The following is a 21,148-nucleotide window of genomic DNA, read 5'->3' as shown; positions in this document are numbered from 1 at the left end:
ATGCAGGAGGACTAGGGAAAAAAGTCACTAGTGGCTGTATTATCTATTCTGAACATACTATTAAAGTGAGCAAATTTTCTGTACAAGAATGCATTTGATTATGTGATGGAGCACTAGAGAAGGTCTACTGTGTGTTGATTTGAACAGTGACTTATTATAAAACCAGAGCACTGCACATAAAAAGGAAGCATGAGCCCTATTCTGAAGCTTAGAAATACTGTACCTTATTTCCAAGGTTATAACAAGAAAGCAGTTACATGTCCTTTTACTTTGTTTCATTTAGTTACAAGGCAACTGGATGCACTGAACCTCAAACAACACAAATGTCAGAATTGATGCCTGATTAAACCTAATTACCATCTTATCTGAGGCATTCACTGCTCACTGTTACCATTTTGCAACATTAGTTAATGTGATTATTTAACAGATCATCTGTTACTGTAGGTGTTATATTTTTTAGCTTTACTTTCATTACATTTCTATTGAGAACACTGGCCCTGGATATCAGGACTGGCCAAGTTCCATACAGGATAGGATGCAAGAGTATGGGGCAAAAAGGTAAGCCTCTGTGCTTCCCAAACCCCAAGGCTATCATGCACCAGTTCAGCCTCCAATGCAAGATAAAACCAGGGATCAACAGAGCATGGCAGTGCTTGGGCCACTTCTCCTCTCCTCAGCCCTGCCTTTATCATGTTGAGGGACAGGGAGATGGAGTATATTCTGCTCCCAGATTTATCACACCTAAGGATTCTCTTGTGTTGGAGGAACCTAATCCATGCACTGAAATATATCCTCTTTGGCCTTGAACAAGCCATTTACCCACTATCTCGGTCCTCCTAGAAATACTAGTATAACATTCACATACCTCACAGGGGCATTGTGAGAATTAATAAATTAGTATTTGTAAAATACTTAAGGAGTAAGCTCCTGATATCACCTGCTGAGGAAAGAAGGTGGTACAAAGAGCCTATCCTCCTCTCCCATCTCCTGCAATTCTAGGCATAAAATTCAGTGCAGGAAGTGCAAAGTACTGTTTGAATTCTCCCATATCATCAGTGGAGGCAGCTGCATTCTGAATCAGTGATTCTGCTAACTTGTTTGCAGTGTTATTATAGCTGTGTTGGATCCAGGATATTAGAGAGACACAGTAGGTGAGGTAATATCTCTTACTGGGCTTCTCCCAAACCCAAACAGCAGCTCTAAGTAAGCACAAATGCTTGTCTCTTTCACCAATGAAGTTGTTCCAGAAAAATATATTGCCTCACCCACCATGATTCTGCTAATAATTCTCATCTCATGAATTCAATAAGCAGTTTAGCATCATTGAAAAGACTTTATGCCCACTAGAATCTTGATAAATACATGTTCTAGCTATTGTGAGTTCTCTCTCCTCTTGTTAAGGATTGCAAAGGAAGGAGTTACTGAGGCCAAATGCATGATGAAACAGATGTTATCTGATTATTTTTGCTTTCTTTTAAAAGTGGAAGTTACAAAACAATACTATATACACCTCTGTATATTGTAAAGAGCTCAGAATTCATAGCAATATTTAGTAGTTTATCTCAGACCATGAATAAGATAGTAAAACTTTCCACCAGAAACACAAAATAGAATCTCTCGGGGATTCCTCAGTAAATGCACGCTGAGGAAGTGAAGCCCCTAACCAACTAGCAGTTCCCAGCTACTGCACTATGGATTGTGTGGCACTATCTGCCCCTGCCTTAATCTAGCAGTGGTTGCTCTATGGCATTGGGAGTTTCCCTTCTCCCTGTGGTCTAAGCGTAGAGAGAGGCTGCTGCATTCCACTACCCTCCAGTGACCTGGCTATGTCACTCCCCACTTAGTATCCTCCCTGAAGTTGAGGAAGAGGGGTGTAGTTGTCATTTACTGCCATTGAAAATACCAAGAAAGCAATCTACTGAATCAGGACCCAGGACAGATCTTTGAAACCACTAGTTGCACAGAAATGTCAAGAGGCTCAGGAGGGGAAGTTTCTTGGTGGCCTGGATTCAGTATCCATCCTCCAAGTGAGCCATCATAAGATTGTTACAAGCCAACTTCTGTAAACTCATTCTGCAGGGTCTGTTACATATAGCCCACAGAAACCAAAACCCACAGAGCTTATTCTCCCTATTTTCAAACTATAAGCATTTGGAAGTCAGCCACCTCTCCCAAGGCAGATCAGTTTCTCAAATCAATAGTCTGGATAACTTGTCAATATGAGTTTCCCCAAGAGATCCACCACCAACAGAAACTAACAAGAGAATTTCTGATGCCACCTGTCTTGAGTCTTATAGTTCTGTCCTGGTTTCTTACTCTTTGGCCTACATTTTCCATTGGAAGCTGGTGGCTTCTGAAAGCATGCAGGCAAATTTGAGAATAATTAGGGTTATTCAAAAAACATGCAAGACCAACCCATCTTGCCCCCACCATTCAAAAACCCTTAATTTCTACTCCCATATCCAACATCTAAAAAATAAACATTAAAAAAATTTCTCCTCATGACTGGCCATCATCTTATATGGGCCGTTCATTGATATTGCTGTGCCATTGGCCTATCAAGCAGCTAGTCGCTCAAATTTTCAGTGATGGTTCTCAAATAAAGAGCTCTCAAACTAGCTGTTAAGCATCTGTCCCCTGCAAAGACTGTATCAAAGAGATTGCATAAGATGAGGATGTGCAGCGCATCTTATATATTTAGATAACCACTTTTTTGTAATTGCTATTACATGACTATGGATACAAATGTGTGTCATGCTTCACCTGCCCATGTGACTGCTAGATTAAGTAAATGATTAATGGCTTTAGTATGTCTTGTCATCACTGTTTACTAATCCAAAAAGTACATTCTGCTTCCTTTGACATACTGAAGAGGGGCTGCATGCCCCAGACAGGTGTCACATCAGCAAAATGGTGTGAATTCAAATCAATCCCAGAACAGAGGTAATTTAAATCCCACCATTTTAAAATGTTCTGCTGTCATCAATTTCAGAGTGGTAGCCGTGTTAGTCTGTATCAGCAAAAACAACGAGGAGTCCTTGTGGCACCTTAGAGACTAACAAATGTATTTGGGCATGAGTTTTATTCGGGCATAAGTGGGCTAATTTTCCCCTAGTTACACTCAGCTTCTTGTCAACGGTCTGAAATGGGCCACTCTCATTACCACTTCAAAGGTTATTTTTCCTCCCTTGGTATCCTGCTGTTAATTGATTTGTCTCATTAGACTGACCTCACACTTGGTAAGGCAACTCATATCTTTTCATGTATTTATACCTGCTCCTGTATTTTCCATTCCATGCATCTGATGAAGTGGGTTCTAGCCCACAAAAGCTTATGCCCAAATAAATTTGTTAGTCTCTACTGTGCCACAAGGAGTCTTTGTTTTTGTCACCAATTTGTAATTTTATTTCTATATTTCCTTGTGTTTTGTTTGTGGTTTTGGAAGCAAACATCCACAAGGAATGCTACACCTTCAACTTTTAATAACCGGAAAACAAATGAAAGTGAATATTAAATTAAAAATTAAGACTTTTGCCTTGTAATGCACAGGGTTTTATACAGGTATAAACAGACATATCAGGTACAGCTATAGACTCGTTTGACAAACATATGGTTTCAACAGTTCTAGTCTGATTCCATGTAAGGATCAACTCTTAAAATACTGCAAGTTAGAACATGTTCTACATTGTGTCCTACTTTCAGTGAATTACGAGTTTCTTCATTTCCCATTCTAGTCTCAGTCTATCAAAGTCTAGAATTTCCTGTGGCTCCATAAAGCTGGATTTCTTTTTAATAGCAACATCTGTATGCAAAAGTATGGACACTCAGCTGGCAAATCTGGTTGCCTGCTAAGTAGTCCTCTTTTACATCCTTATTCCATGCTTCATTATCAAATTGCTCTATAGTTTGGTTTTGCATAAGTTATCAAAATAAGGGAGAAAAAACTGAAGCCCTATCCCATTTTAATGAAACCATAGCCTTATATACCCGTTATTACAATTATAGTTGTCCATGTCTTGAGTGGCAGTCTTGCTCTTTGCAATGCTCTGGCAGCACAAAAAGCCCAGGAAGTAGCCAAATCTGCCTAGCTAGGTATTCCCTAGCTGAAATGCAGCTGACATCCAACTCCTATGGTCCCCCTCCACTACAGACCCCAACGCAGCATGGGGGCAGAGGGGGAGGAGCGCGATGGAAACAGGAAGGGAGCATGGCCAGCACACAATTTCCAGCCCTTTATCAGCTGATATCGTTTTAGAGCACATTAAATGCACTGAGGCCAGGACTAGAATAAAACAGATCCCAGAATCAAGGAGCCACAGCCAGCTTTCTGGGGATCCCCCCTCAGCATTCTGCTGAGTTCAACTGAAAATCTGGGGCATTAATATTATACTATTGCTGAAGGTATCTTTTCACCAAAACTGCTCTATAGTAACTGCTCTATAGTGGACACTGACAAGCTTCCAGAGTTTCACAAAAACTACCACGATATCACAATAGGTCCGAACAGGTTTTAACTATTCTTGTAATGATGATGAGTACTCTACATTTGAAACTAAAAGCTAAAATCAGAATCAATAGAACTGATGTTCCTCTGTGGGCCTTATGTCCAAGGATCTTTATGACCTCTACAAAGCAATAATTCTCTGACAACTTAGTGACTGTGCAACATTTGCTTTGGGCTTGGATCACAACTAGAGATAAAAAGGACAGATTGACACAAGGGGGATCAAATTTACACCCCAGAGGGACATCTGCATTGCATGAGGTAATTCATCCTGTTGGAAAGCAAGCTTCCAGTGCTGAACCCACCTTTCCTTGGTGATTCCACTGCAGGAAGGCAACTTTAAATGTCATACTTCACAATTTTCAAACAAATAATACAGTTGTTCCTCTGACAACAAACCTTCTATTAGGTCCCAAAGAGTTGGCTTTATCATTGGTTACATTTTGATTTGTTTTAGATGGTTCAGTCAGGATTGCGTGTGCCTTGCAGTCCTGAAGGGAGAGAGATTAAAAAGGTGCATATTAAGTAGATTGAGTCAAAACTGAAGAAAAAGTTAAAATTGTCATTGAAAATTTCCCCCCATCCCCCCTTTTTAGTCTAAATTTAAAACTTCTATGAATAGAAATCAACATTTTTGACTTTACAAAATTTCATCTAGGTCTAGGGAGACGCTGTTGATTGTTTCATGCAGACGGTGCCTTTTATTAGTTACAGCTTTCCATTCCTCCTCTCCCCCCATTAGATTAGGCCAATCATGACATCTTTCAAATCAGTTTACAATTCATCACTTGACTCTTTGGAACAGAAGGAATTTTTTCACTCCTGCTGTCTCTCTCAGCCATGATAAATGAATGTGTCTTTTGAGGATTGTGATACACATCCATTCATTCAATCTATGCTTTGGAGTCCTCTAGGCTTATTTTGAGTTGTTCACTTTGTCTTATAAATAAATTACCATTAGGATTGCTTTTTTAAAATATAAATATGGACAGATATTATTGCTGTGCAGATTTGCATATTGTTACCAAGTGATTCTGTGAATGAACTGAGTGTTAACAAAAGGCCTGGGTGATGTTCTCATCTGGGTGGTGGGGAATTATATTAAGTTAAATCCTTTTCATGCTGAAATAGTTTTCATCCAAAGTACTTATTAGATTAAGCCATTTTCTTCAGTGATTCATTTTGATAAAACCACAAATACCATTGCCAAACATGAGTCCTCAGGCGGCTATCCTTAGATTTATCCTTTGATAAACATTTTGCTTATGAATTTTTTTTTTCCATTTTCTTATATTGCAAGATACAGATAATTCCTTAGTGAAACTGATATGCAGATGTTAATGTCTTTGTTATTTCCATCACTGATTACTTTCGAGTCTTCTGGTGTGGGTTCTCCATAGATTGCATTTAGTACAGACAGGTGAGTTTGAACTAGATCCGGTTTGCTTGAGTATATTAATCCCATTGTAAAAAAGGTCTATTATACTCCAATAAAATTTTGACTTTATTTTCTATGGTACTATATAATTGAATAAGAAGGTTCTTAATATCAGGCTTTACTATCTATCACATTCGTCAAGTGCCAAGATCTATAGACGAAAAGCATTATATAAAACAGCTAAGGTGTCCTGTTACCTGCTGTGGCGCCGGTGGCCCTCCTCACGCCCCCCTACCCAGATCACCTCCGCTCCGCCTCCCTGGGCCTGAGCACGAAGCCACTGCCTGCTTCTCAGCCCTCCCAGGCTTCCCGCACAAACAGCTGATTCGCGGGAAACCTGGGCGGGGGGGGCGGAGAAGCAGAGCGGGGCGGCACGTTCAGGGGAGGAGGCGGAGGTGAGGTCAGCTGGGGCAGGGTGAGGAGCTGCCGGTGGGTGCTCTGTACCCATCAAATTTTCCCCGTTGGTGCTCCAGTCCCGGAGCACCCATGGAGGTGGCACCTAAGGCGTCACTTTTGGCCGGTTCTTAAATGTAGAAGCCCTTTTAAGGGACAACCGGTTCTAAAAGGGCTTCTACATTTAACAACCAGTTCCAGCGAACCAGTGCGAACTGGCTCCAGCTCACCACTGCATCTATGGCATCAAAAATCATTGGTGTTTATTAAGTCCTATGTGGTTTTGCACAACATGGACTTTATTATATAAAGATACAATATTTTCATTTATTTTATAAAGTTCATCCAAGAACTAAATATCTAGGAAAAGTTGTTTTTCCATCAATACTTATGTTTTTTCTTGATGTTAGCTGTAATGGTCTGAGTATGCTGTTTTACACTATTCTTTGCAAACCAGTGTGCAAACTCACTAGCCAAGGAAGAAAACCTAAAACCTTGAGCTACAGGTCACTGCACACTCTTTTCCTCAGGTCTCACTTTGTTTCCAAAATCAAAACCAGGACAAAAAATTCAGCTCCAACTAATGGGTAACAAACACCCAAGGCCTTTCCAGCTTCAGCCAGTGAGGAGGAGAGATGTTCATATTCTTCCCTTAAGATACCTTTGCACCAGATTCCTTATTCTTTTTATAACCTCACTCAGATCAGACATGTGATAGGCAGGAATCCATAATCCCCTACATGCCAGATCACTTTTATACCTTGTTACACTCCTGCTTGCTGGAGAACAGCGTCTTCTTTCAGGCACCAAGTTTCATATTGTATAAAGCTCAAAAGTAACAGGAAACGAGTCTCAGATTCTAACAGATCAATACCCTTTTTAGCTAATTTTTTAAAGCTCAATTAACTAATTTTTTAGCTGAATTAACTAAAGCCTTAGCCTTGCAAATATCTGTACTGAGGCAGAACCCTACCCCAGTATGGAGCTCATTGCAAGGCTGGGACAAAGCAGTCCTCCTAGTGGTGGGCAAATAAGAACTGGACACTGTGGTCAGTCCGGACATTAAATATCACTAGCATCCATTTCCAAGAAAATAGTAAATAGTTAATTTCAGTCAAGGACACAAAGTGCATATATGCATATGGACTGGGTAAATCCATGATCCTAACCCACTACACCCATCATGTGCATGTGCAATTCAGATAGCTGGGATGTATTGTAAGTCCAGGACACTCTCATAGGTCTTGAAGTGACAGAACATTGACTATTTCCTTTTACCCCCCCAGTTTTTTTTTCCACAGACATAAGAGGAAAGGTCTCTCACTTTCTTTCTAATGTTCACCACAGTAATAACCATTGTGCCATTTTGGGACTCTAAAAAGAACCCATTGGGAATGGCAAGTAAAGTAATTGTTCATGTTCTCATCTGAAAGTATTTTTTTGGAAGAATATTGAAGATTTCTTTTGGTGATAAATAGTATGGCTAACATGCAAGCAGCACAAAGGTGGACCATCATTCTGAAGCTATTGATTTTGTTATACAGACTATAGTCATTGCAAGTGTCCTGCTTCTTGTGTACCTGAAAATTAGCGAATAGATGGGAAACTGTAACAAGTCCTAACAAATATGGATATTCTTCCAACATTAATGTCCTTAAAGCCTTCCAAAGATTACTTTCTCAGAGTGATGAATCTCCCACCTTCATATGTATACTTTCATCTTTTTCCCCAAAAGGCAGCTTGCACTCCGTGGAGCGCCAACAGTAATCATTATGACGCAGTGTTATGCTGTAGTCTTTCAAGCCAAATAATCTATATAGAAATAGCTCCAAATGTAGGCAGTCAAATAATTCAGTAAAATCATCCATGAAACTTGGTTCATTTTGCAGAGATATCTTTATGTTTAAAAAAAAAAAGGGTCATAGCGCAGGTTAGGATGACATTTAACTAGAGTTACATTGACTTTTGAGATGAGCCAGTGAAGCATCTCATCTGTTGTTTGTAGCTAGCTAGAGTATCAGCAGCACAAGCTGTAAAATAAGTCACCAAAACAGATTTTCATCCTCTATGAACATCTAGTATTTTGGTTGCACAAGCAGTGTCCCTTTTGAGAGAAAGATTCCTTCCTCCCCCCGCCACCCACACACACTTTGTCCAGCAAATAGGAAAACCAAAAATCAGAGTTGTTAGTGATTGAGGCATGTTATATACAATAGAACAAAATGCATGTTATTGTATAAACATATGAAGATATGATATTAGATTGGAAAAAAGATTGTGAAGTATACAATGGCCAACAAATGACATCAAATACATTCATGTCCTATTTTATCTATAAATTGCATCACAGGTATCCCAATAAAGTGAGACATTATCTTAAAAACTAACTGTCCTTTAATCTAACCAGACCCTTCGCACAGTTCTTGTTACCCAACAGCAGGCTATCTAAAGTGTCACGCCAAAACACTTGATTTTTGTTTCTATTCCCCCCCCCCTCCCTCCTCAGCCTGTGCCTGTCCCAAGCCACATGTACCCACTACTCTGAGAATGAGGATAGAATAACTTATTACAATACCACTAGCATCTTGTTCATGGTCCATCTCAGCATTTTTGAATCTTCCCTGCAGGAAAAGGAAACTAGCTGCATCCAACTTCAGCACACCATATGTTATTAAAGGCCTATCCATCTTATGCCCATCATGGCCAGTCCTTTGTGCCCCCTCAGTGGGGTACATATGTCACATTGGGAAATGCTGGCCTAGATACAAAGAAGTGCTCAGCATATTTCTCATGTTAAGAATGTACATCTGACAACGGTATGGACATTTACTGTGCATAAATAATATGATCATATTATAGAACAAAAGCATGTTAATTTATAGCAGAGTGATTACAGCCTTTGTCATAGGGGTATTTGTATAATTAAAGCAACATTCAAAATACAGCATATGAGCAGGTGTTTTATAGAAGCAAAGTTAGTTGCTATATGGTTTTCTATTTGTCTTCTCTTGCACAAGGTATTCACAGCTACATAGCAAAAGTAAAAATCACTGATGAACAAAAGGTGCACACTTAAGTATGGTAGCTAGAGCACGGCCCTCAGATCAAGCCAGTATTTTATTCCTATCACCTACATGCAATGACCTTGATCACAAATTGTGACTTGAACAGACGGAGGGAAATCTGAAATATATGTTCACTTGATCTGCCTTTCCTCTATTTCACTTCTGAAGCCCTTCTGCCATTCTAAAAGCTATTCCTTGCTATAGAACAATGAAAGGTTTGGTTTGGGGATTCTGAACATATCTAACTACTATAAGCCTTTGATCACCTCCTAGGCACTTTTCTGCTTACAACACTGGAGAAGTAGGGAAGTGTTAACCCTGTTTTACAATGGAAAATTGAGGCACAGAGAAGCTAAAGTGGCTTGCCCCAGGTCACACATGAAGGCTGTGGATAAGCTGAGAACTGAGCCCAGATCTCCTGAGTCCCATTTTAGGGTCCTAACCACACCACCATTCTTCCTGCATAGCTGTAATATACTACTGTTAAGGACGAAGCTGGAGAGACTCCGTTGAATGTTATAGTTAAAAAAATAATTTGTCAGTGCGGAGGCTAATTTATTTATTTTTCAATGTATATGTTTATCTACAGTATTCAACATGGAGCAGTAGTAGGTGATAAGATTGTTAGCAAAGAAACTGACAACATTCATGGAAAAGGTTTCATTTTGCTTTCCCTAGGAATTTGAAATGTTGTTATGAGATATCTGCCAGTAGATCGGCGTAGAGGGTGTATTCCTCCTAACCATCTTTTTTCTGGTAATGCTAGTGTAAGGACTCTGAATGGGGAGCTCCAGGTTATGAACAGCTATGAGTTTGAACCCTTTCCACCTCTTCCATAGGAGGTGGAGTAAAGGTTCCTTTTCTCCTTTGCTCCCCATATGAGAAAACACTATAGACTGATGCCTTCTATATGCCTTATTTAATTCACTTAACTGTACTATGATGCTTAAAAGCAATCTGGGAATTATAGATTTCATTTGAATTCTTAAATTAATTCTCCTTGGCCATATTTTGCATCATTTTGTGCTCTAAATCCCTGAAATGATCAAATTTTATTGAAAATATAGCAAATTAGTAGTAAAAGAAAAAACGTAAAAAAGTAGAAATCTAATTGCAAAGATCACTATGATTATTTGTTAAAAGGGAATTTTAAATTTGCACAGATTCTTGCACACTCATCCACTTCGGGAATTGGAAACATGTCATGTAATTTAACTGACCAATCCTGACTTGAAAGATTTTGGGGTCTGACCATAAGCTGCCAGTGTGACACTGTAGCCAAAAGAGCTAATGCGATCGTGGGATGCATAGACAGGAAAATCTCCAGTAGGAGTAGAGAGGTTATTTTACCTCTATTTGGCAATCATGTAACCATTGCTGGAATACTGTGCCCAGTTTAGTGCCCCCAAATCAAGAAGGATACTGATAAACTGGAGATAGTTAACAGCAGAGCCATGAGAATATTTAAAGGATTAGAAAACGTGCCTTATAATGATTGAGCTCTTTGAGTCTATTTAGCTTAATATAAAGAAGGTCAAAGGGTAACTTGATCAGAGTCTGTAAGTATCTACATGGGGAACAAATATTTAATAATGGGGTCTTCAGTCTAGAAGAGAAAGGTTAACAATCCAATGGCTGGAAATTGAAGTTAGACAGATTCAGACTGGAAATAAGGTGTACATTTTTGACAGGGGGAATAATGAACCACTGGAACAATTTACCAAGCAACATGGTAGATTCTCCATTACTGATATTTTTTTAAAATCAAGATTGGATATGTTCCTAAAAGATTTCTTTAGGAATTATTATGGGGAAGTTCTATGGCCTATGTTACACAGGAGGTCAGGTTAAGTATAGTAATGGTCCCTTTTGGCATTCAAATCTATGAATATATGAAGTGATGCAATTTTCTATTTCCAGTTTTCAATATTAGATGCTGTACTTTATAGCATATGTACATTCAAAAATACAGAAGCTGAATACATCTGGCTCTGATATTGATGAAACTGAACTTTTCTTCACCTACTTAAAAAGATAAATTATATGGATAATTAAAGTTTCCTAATGAGTAGTAAAACATTAACACCCTTTTACATCTCAGATGTATGGTGAAGGATCAAAAGAACAAGTTATTTATCAGAATACCTGTAATTACCTACAAAAAGAGTAGATAATGAAGAACTGTTTAGAATGTAATTATATATAGGTCAGTAATTTACATAAATATTTTTAAACTCTTAAATATAAGGAAATATGCAGGCTCAGGATTAGTGATGAAGAAGTGTTATTATGACAATAGGCTCATCAGTACCTAAGTTTATTAGCGGTAGTGTCAGGATTTTCATTATAAGACTCGTCAGTTATTTACCTAACCGGTACACAGAAATTACTCAGATGTACTTGACAGAAAGGTCAAGATTGTCACACTTTATTACATTCAGGATTTCCATAATCCCAAATAGACACTCACTGATTATGAAGATATAAAATGGACATGCTATAATCTATCATTTAGATTTATAAACATATGTCTGATAGTGCAGATGTAATTTTTTGCACACAGCCTTTACATGCTAAAACAAACTAGCCTCATGTGTGTGAGCACTTCAAAACACATGAAGCAGATTCATGCTTAAGCCTACGATTTTGGCACGAGTATTTTTTATTACAAGTCATGGACAAGACGTGGGCAATAAACAATAAATCATGGTAGTATGTTCTATAATTAGAGTTCGGCAACCCAGTGCAAAATGTGAAATGCCAAAATACTACAACGGAGTCACAGACAATCCCCTTGAAACACTCCAGTCTATTTTGCCACCCAAGCAAGCTGGACTAAGTAATAAATGGTCACTTACACCAAAAATCAAATATTCCAGGTTACACCCAGTCCCAGGAGGCCAGTAGCTCACCCAGGTCAACTTGCATCCTAGATCTCACAAAGACAAATACGGAGAGCCAATTCTATAGTAAACTAAAGGTTTTTTAGCTAAGAAAAGGGAATGAGTTATTGAGAGGTTAAAGCAGGTAAAAAAATATATATGTACAGGTGAGTCACAGCCTATAATTTCAAAAGGTAGCAGAGATATAGCAATCTGCCAGTTTCCCAAAAGTCTTTTAGGGCTACCCAGAGTAACTCTGGGAATCTCAGGCTTCTCATTCAGTTATTCTGCCCTGTTAGAATCCAAGCAGTCTAGTGATAAAGAATTTTTCCTTGTCCATATTTATAGCTTATCGCAGAAACCAAGCTGACTGCAACAGTTCCCACACAGGTCCTTTCTTCATGGATGGCAGGAGCGGGAGGAAGGCATTTAAAGTCTTGATCCTTGATCTCACACATGACTCATTTGATTTAATGAACAGGATTTAACATCTTTTGTAAGAGATAATTTGCATTACCAGGCTTCGTTCTCATCTGATGGATTACCGAGTTACAGGGTCATGCTGATAAGTGTTTGCGGATAACTATACCTCATGTTCTAATGTGAGTGAGAACAACACATGAAGCATCCTACAAGCATTTTATAACACATTGAACACATTCTTATAAATTTGAGAGCTAATATTAGTTTTGATAATGCTAACACACAGGTACATGAGACTAGTTTCCAGCTATGGATTTCTGAGTATTTCTTGAGGCCTGGGGCCTTGACATGAGCTAGCACCTGGTCTGCCAGCATCACAATGTGAGTGAATATTCATGGGAAACATATTGCACTATTCACCCAGATCTACCTGTAATGCAGAAACAATTTCGTCCCAGGACAATTGTTTTTCCTATGGAATCAGCCAAGTATGAACAATTTGTAGTGCTCCCTCATCTCAAAATAGTCTTTTCTAGGAAATGAGCATTCTAATGCAAGAAGTTCCCAACTGTTTGGACAAATTTTTTACTGTTCTGCACTGACTCACTATCAAGTCTGAGGTCTGCAGGACAACACTGATATACTCTGGGACTCACGAGGGAAAGGGGGAAACTGTCACCTATTTAGTCTCATTTATACAGGAAGTGAGCAGGGTGTGGTGGGGTAAGTACTACCAAGGACATCCCAGTTTATGCTTTAAATGCGAGACAATAGCTTTGGAAGTGTTTGCAGAATTGAGCACGTGGATGATATGCATAGAGTGCAACTCATCTTGGGGTGTTACTAAATCAGTGCCCAGAGGCTTGGTACAATTATGCCAAAAGAAAGAGGAGGAACCAGTATAGAGAGACGCCCACGGTCCTAAGAAGCGCGTGCACATACACACAAAATTAGGTGATAAGCTGAAGAGGTTTGATGGGCGCAACCATCCTGAAAATACTAGCAAGGAGGTGTTCGGACCAGCTAATGAGAGAGACCAGAGGGAGTCTGTGCTTATTGTTGTAAAAAGCAGAAAACTTGAGTGTCCTCCAGAAACCAGAACCAGAGAGCATTGATCAAGGCTGGGAGAAAAGGGATCAGCCCATGAATCAGTTGCATCTGGAGCACGAGCAGGCAAATTGTGCATGGCTAAATGAAGGAGATGGAAGAGTCACAGGTACTAAACAGAAGCCAGGAAAGGTAGCTGTCTTTGGCTATGAGAGAGAGCAATGAAAGACATAGTGCATAAATTTAGCTTAACAGGAAAATGTATTCATTCATACAGACCCTCACTAAACCAGTCTAATCGCTGAAACAGTGACAAATGAAGGATTCTGGTGGAAGTACTTTATAATTTTAAATAAATATGTGCCCAAGGTGCCTGGATGGGGCACACTGAGAATGCTACACTCAGGGCAGACTGCAAGAAATAGGGCAGGCAATCACCAAAACTGATGGTTTATTCTATCATTAGATTCACCAAGCAGTAACACAATAGCTTCTGTAATACCACACGGGTAAAGAAGAAGCCAAATACAGTCCTCTTTATGCATTCCAGCTCTTGGCTCCCACCTAGACAGAATCTAACATAGTGAGGGGTTACTGAAAACCTGATTCACCATAAATGAGGTTCACCAATCCCAAAGGACCAGACACTTATCCCCCAGTCCATATGAGTCTCAGATCTTACCTAAAAAGAAAAGGAGTACTTGTGGCACCTTAGAGACTAACCAATTTATTTGAGCATAAGCTTTCGTGAGCTACAGCTCACTTCATCGGATGCATACTGTGGAAACTGCAGAAGACATTATATACACAGAGACCATGAAACAATACCTCCTCCCACCCCACTCTCCTAGCTTGCAGAGTTGCAAATAGTTAAAAGATCAATATACATAGCAGGGACTTCCAGTGTTCATGGTTCAGGATAGCAGCAGTGATGGAGTAAACTGCTGGCTTGTAAAAAAAATTTCTGGAATCATCCCAACAGGTCAGAACCCAAAGGTAGCTTAGATGTAAAGTCTTTCCAAGTATTTTCCAGGTTATTCCTAAAAAATTATTTGGAAGATCTCCATCTTACAACTTATACTTTCCCTGTTCAAAGCTTAAGCAGACTAGAGATGGATCAGGCCCAGGGCTTTCCTTTATAGTTCTCTAGCAAGCTGACAAGTCTCTTGTCACAACAGGACCTTCCCCAGAGGAAGAATAGGCAGCGCAGATTAGCTTCAAAGCAATAGTACACAGACAATCTTCTATTTCCTATGCATACACAGGTAAACTAGTTGCATTCATTCACACAAGGAAAATAGTTGGTACTTCATTATAGCATAGGTAGTTACACTGAAAACAAAGTAGATAATATTAGTTTCCTGCAGTATCTTACACCTTGGATCTTAAGGTCAACTGGACAAGGTCGCATACATAACTAAGGCAATTAAGACATGAAATGGAACTAGCATCTACAAGCTAATCTAGTTAGATTGTTTAACTTCTAACAAGATATAGGTGTAAACAAATACACTTAGAAATCAAGGGTAGATGCTATTACTACAAATAAATGAGCTGACAACTGCTAGTCTAGTATTTCTCTTTGCATAGGCATAGCGGTTTTTTTTCCCCAGGAGTGCTCCATCCCTGGTCTGCTCCCAGGCCTTTCCCCCACTCCACCTCTTCCTGCTCCCCCCTTCCCAAGTCCCCACCCTCACTCTGTCTCTTCCTGGCCCTGTGCCGCTCCCTCCCCAAGGCCCTCACCCACTTGTTGCTCTCCACCTTCCCCCAACCCCCTCCCCCAGCCTCCAATTAGCTAATCAGGGGTGGTACCTCCAATCAGCTGTGGCTGGTGGGTGCTGAGCACCCACTATTTTTTCCCCCGTGGGTGCTGCAGCCCCAGCTCACCCATGGAGTCGGTGCCTATGTCTCTTTGTCTTGATTACATTTCAATGCCTCTTGTTGTTTTGGGTCATACCCAGATTGCCAGGTCTATCAGTGTCACAATATACAAGACACTTTCGTGTAGAAATTTACAAAGCTCTGGATAACATCAAACTTCCAGATTATGTTGCAAACTAGGAAGAGGAACTGGGACAATCAGCTGCTATAGAGAAGGAACAAGTTTATAAACAATGAGGGAAATTAGCCATTGGAACAACTTGATTGGATATTTTTGCTAAAAGGATATAGTCTAATACAAACAGGACCTAATTCAGGGAAGTTCTATGGCCAGTGTTTTGCAAGAGTTCAGACTAGATGATCACAGTAGTCCCATATGGGTAGATATGACTAACTGTGGGATTCAGCTACTGTACTGGACACAAAAAGACATATGTGAACCATGCCCTCCAGGACACTTTGTTTTTAAGGGAGGAGAAGATCAGTTTTTATTCAAATTTGGGTGTTTCCTACAATTCAGTTTATTCTGAATAGAGTTCTGAATAGAGGTAAAAAGATATTAGTAAGTTACATTTTAATTTACTTCATTTATGGTAATTTCACAGTACAAAGAACAAATGTTGTTTGGAAAAAATGGCTTAATACTTTTGTTTGCATGTACAGAAAGTGACCACTTACCATTCATTAGTAGTTAAATAGGCATGAAAATTGTTCAGACAAGAAATTCAAAACTTCTCTTTTCCAAAATATGAACCTAACATTTTCTCAGTTCAATTTTTTAATAGTCTAGTATGATATTTTATAAGCCAGGTGTATGTAGCAGAATTGTTAAAATCTACTGTAACAATTTATTTATAGAATCTGTGGTACACACAACCTATAATAATCATATTGTTTCACCTTTGTGCACCTAATCTAAAGTGAGCCAGTCCAGCAGTGCAATAGCAGCAATAGCTTCCATGATCAAAGTAGTAAGTCCTAGATTCTGGTATCTCAAAGAGGGGAAATAGTGACACCAAACTATATATTAAGGAAAACTATATTATTAGTCACAGTGATAAGCTTTGCTATATTAGAGCTTATAATATTTAATTTAAAGTACAACAACAAACATTATATTTAAGGAGAACATTACTTCTTATAGTTCTCCTTTTTCTTGAATGCTGGCAGATGGATAGCACAGTGGATATTTGTAAAAGCAGGTAGATAACGTTGCCACTTTCCACATAACATACATTCACATCAAAAATTGAAATAAATAACTTAAAATTACAGATCAAGCCTCAACACAAAGAAAGGTATATGTTCCTCACACATCAATTCTCCCCTTTGTCAAGGTTCAATACAGTAAAAAACTAAGCATTTTAAAGTGCTTTTGAGATACAGAAAAGATTTTAAAATAGCTAAAAAGCAAAGCTAAATAATAACTGTTACTTTGAAAGCATTAACAGACTTGACATTCTGCACCCTATGTGTCAGAATTCTGTATAACATCTGAAAGTCCTCAAGGCATACATCTTGAGGTGGTAGGTAGGACTCAGTAGAACAAGGTCAGCAGAATCCTTGGCACAATAAGGCCCCCAAGCAATAGCAAGGTTATTCAATACATGAAGGTCCAGAACTATGAAACATTATTCTAATAAGAGGTCTTATCAATAGGCTGTTTTAACAGAAACTCAGTGTAACCTTTCAAGCAAAGCAGGAAAAATATGACTTGAGTGTTTATTTTGAGCAAGAAACCCTAGTACGATATTGAAAACTTACAAATGGGTTTGATGTGATCTAATTTGAGGATCCTGGAGAAATATTTTGAAGTAATTCTGCAAGAGCAGAAGTTGCAGCCAAGCACAATTCCTTTAGGATGGTAAAAGCTAGAATTTCATTTCATCTGATAATGGCTAGATAGGAAGTAAACCAGCATTACTGAAATGTTTACCTATGATTTGTGCACACCGCTGTAAAAAACATACTGTTGATACTTCAATACTTGACTTCCCTCTCCCTTCCTCACTTGCTCCAGGCCTTATTTATTTCAAGCACATGTGTCTTGTCTTTAATCCCCTGGACTGGCTATTTGTATCACAGATAGCAGCGCAGGGTAGGAAGGGGATGAAGGTAAGGAGAGCAGCCTTCACAGGCCTCTACTTCCTTCCTGGACAGATGGGTGGGAAGTGAGTAGGCAGGAGTGAGGAGTGGGTGAAGCTTTGGCTCTGATCCCTCTACCACAATGTGCAAGCTGGAGCTGCTCAGTTAGTGTGGAGGGGGAAAGTAAGCTGCACCAGACATAGGGTTGATGCAGATTAATTCTTCCTCTGTGCACAGGTGGAAACCGGCACCAGATTGTGACTCAGACAGTTTGGTCCTGGAGCAGTGTAACTATGTGCCTTCTTTTACTCAGGGCTTGTGCCAGAGACTAACCTTTTGGGGGCAGGGACCAACTCTTACTATATGTCTGTACTGCACCCAGCACAATGGAGTCTCAATCTCAGTTGGGATCTTTACGTATTGCCATAATCCAAATAATCATGATCAATATTATGAAACAATAAGAAATGTAGGGCTGGAAAGGACCTCAAGAGGTCATCAAGTTAATTCCCCTGCATTGAGGGCCAAGTAAACCTAGAGAGCTGATCCTTGACAGGTGTTTGTCCGACCTGTTCTTAAGCCTCTGGTAGCGATTCCACAGCCTCCCTTGGAAGCCTGTTCAGAATTTAGGCTTATATATCAATTATAAAATAATATTACCCAAATATAATGAAATGTACCCCCAGATTCAAAAGGGTCCTATCTCATCTGCAGTGGTTTAGAATTCCAATAGTTATTTTAGACCAGTGGTTCCCAAACTTGTTCCACTGCTTGTGTGGGGAAAGCCCCTGGCGGGCCTGCACAGCCCACCAGGGGCTTTCCCCACACAAGCAGTGGAACAAGTCTGGGAACCACTGTATTAGACCATAAATTGTTCAAAGCATTAAACATATTAGTTGTGAGGCAAATGGGCTGGGGTCCAACAAGGCCATCTCATGGGCAGCTACAGAGGAAAGTGGTTGTGTTATACATGTAAACAAAGAAAGTGTCTATTGTCCAAAAATTCATTTGGCAGACATCTAGCCTGTAACGTCTTCATTCAGACAGGACTGATACCAGTGCTGAAAGATTTATCAGAGAGATTAAACCCAGTCCTTGACACTATGGTGTGGTTTATAAGATGTGAAGGAAACCTATGGCTATTATAAAGCATAGGCACCAGGGCAGAGTCTTAGGTAATCTGTAGTTCATAACAACAAAGATCAGAAAAGCATTTAGCTAGTGCTACACTGACAAATTGGCACTATTGAGGCAAACAGAAATAAAACCATGACAGTAGGGCCCAAAGTGTCTGCATAAGGCTTCAAGCATTTCAACAGAATACATCAATCAAAGACCAGTAAAAGATCAAGGAGAATTACAATTGAGAGTGTACTAAACTCCAACCACTCCTGTATAGGAAAAGTCACCACAAACCTACTGCTCATTAAAATAATGTCATAATTTTGGCCTGATGCCCAGTTCTTATCGCATAATTTTATACAGTTTGGAAGTGAGACTGCATATCTCATTGTTACGATAGAAAAAAGGGACATCTGAAATAAGGCAGTGATGCCCAAAGAGTAAATAATTCCCATTAAAGTGGCTGGAAATGTTAACCTTTAAAAAAAAAAAAAAAAAAGAGTAACTTGCTCTAACAGCTGCCAGAGCGCTCTCTCATACTGATACATGATGATCTTTCACACAATTGAGCCACAAAGCTCTGTGAGCTGCACCGCTCTATCATCAAACACTTGGGATCTGAAGTTTTCAAGGAGAGCAGAGAAAAGGAGTTAGAGCATGGATTTGAGTTACAGAACTGTCACTAGTTCTAGAAATATATTTATTATTAAATGAAAAACCTGTTAGTGTCACATTAAATTTCAACGTAGCCACACAGTCCAGTGTTCAGAAGCAATTCAAATTCAAAGTTCTCCGCAGACACCTTAATTGTACACTGACTAGGGTGACATACTTTTTGGCAACCATACGTTTTACAGATTGAGATTATCTGGCTTCTGATCCAGCAAAACTCCAAAACCTGTGAGTAGTCCCATTGACTTCAAGTTGTGTGTATGCTCACGTAATTTGATAGAATGAGGACTGTGTAAGGATATGGAAATATTTTGTGCATCAAGGAAATGGCTTGTAAACTCTTACTACTTGGGTTGGAATATGGAGAGGAAATGTTTAGTGCCACTCAATGGAAGGTACAATATAGATTCAGAATGGAGTGGTTTTGAGGGGACTGTCAGAACAGAAGTATGTGAATGAAAGGCTTAAAGCCTTTGCTAGTGTTAGCTCTATTGAATTATTGTTCTTAAAAAAAAAAAACCCTCATAATCCAGACTAAAGTCAACATAAACTTCCAGATATGAACTTAAATTCCTTAGCTGGACAGGTGGGTGGGAAGTGGATTGGCAAGAGTGAGGAGTGGGTGAAGCTTTGGCTCTGATCCCTCCGCCACAATGTGCTAGCTGGAGCTGCTCAGTCAGTGTGGAGGGGGAAAGTAAGATGAATCAGACATAGGGTTGATGCAGATTATATAGTCCTTGCACAGAGGAAGAATTAAAGATTATTTATATCTGACAGAAAGGGTTCCCAAACTGTGGGCCACAACACACTGCTTGGTGGTCCGCCAGCACAACTGCATTCTCCAGTCAAGATCTTAGTAAATCTTTAACTTCCCACGACTTGTTTAATCTAAGTGAAAGCTATATAAATGTAATGCTTTGAGCTGTATATGTTGGACAGAGTATAGAAAAAATATTTATTTATTTTAAAAAACAAGCTGCAATCTGTCAAGTTTAATTCTCATGAATACAATGGTGCATTTCACTGCAAGGTAACTTAGCAACATACACACAGTCCACTATTTACAACTGTAAAAAACATCAAGCAGTATTTCAATCTGACATGTTTTTAAAAAGTAAATTGAGCCAAGAAGAGTGCAGTGGTGGTGAAGATAATGAAAGTCCCAGACTATCTACAACTACATAAAATGAGCCAGCCAAAAATATAAAGAAAGTGTTAAGAAAATATGATCACTCACACTTGAGGTTTGGATTCTCCTTTAGCAGATCAGATGAATACCTGTTGCCTCAGTGCATTATAACTTATTTAATATTTTTGCTTTACAATATTTGATTCTTCTCTAACTAGTAGAGATTAGGGTTGGGTTGATTCTTTTCTAATTAGTAGAGAGTAGGGTTGGGTCTTTACTTACACAGCAGATTTTACACTAAAAAAATTGAACACAATTTAGTATTCAAAGTTGGACAATTGTTTTGTTTTAAAACCAAAAAAGAAGAAAGTTGTTAAACACATTGTGTTAACATTGTTGTGTTGCTCATCATTCAGTTTTAAACATTGTACATTTATACGTTGTGTTTTCCCTTTTTGACCACTACATTTTGCTCTGAACATTTTTTTAAGTGTAGTTTTACTAAAA

At 39.1% G+C, this 21,148-nt stretch overlaps 1 long non-coding RNA gene across 1 annotated transcript in view; it reads right to left on the bottom strand.

The window, feature by feature from the left end:
- LOC125637249 (uncharacterized) overlaps window positions 1-21,148 on the bottom strand; it is a 71,367-nt gene that overhangs the window by 21,244 nt on the left and 28,975 nt on the right. Inside the window, exon 4 of the long non-coding RNA XR_012668530.1 lies at window positions 4,904-4,995. This is a non-coding gene — a long non-coding RNA (uncharacterized LOC125637249). The remainder of the gene's footprint in view (window positions 1-4,903; window positions 4,996-21,148) is intronic.

This window comes from Caretta caretta, chromosome 5 (assembly GCF_965140235.1).
Source record: "Caretta caretta isolate rCarCar2 chromosome 5, rCarCar1.hap1, whole genome shotgun sequence".
In the NCBI taxonomy this organism is placed as follows: domain Eukaryota; kingdom Metazoa; phylum Chordata; order Testudines; family Cheloniidae; genus Caretta; species Caretta caretta.
Note: the sequence above shows the minus strand (reverse complement) of the source record. Positions and strands in the feature narration are given on the sequence as shown.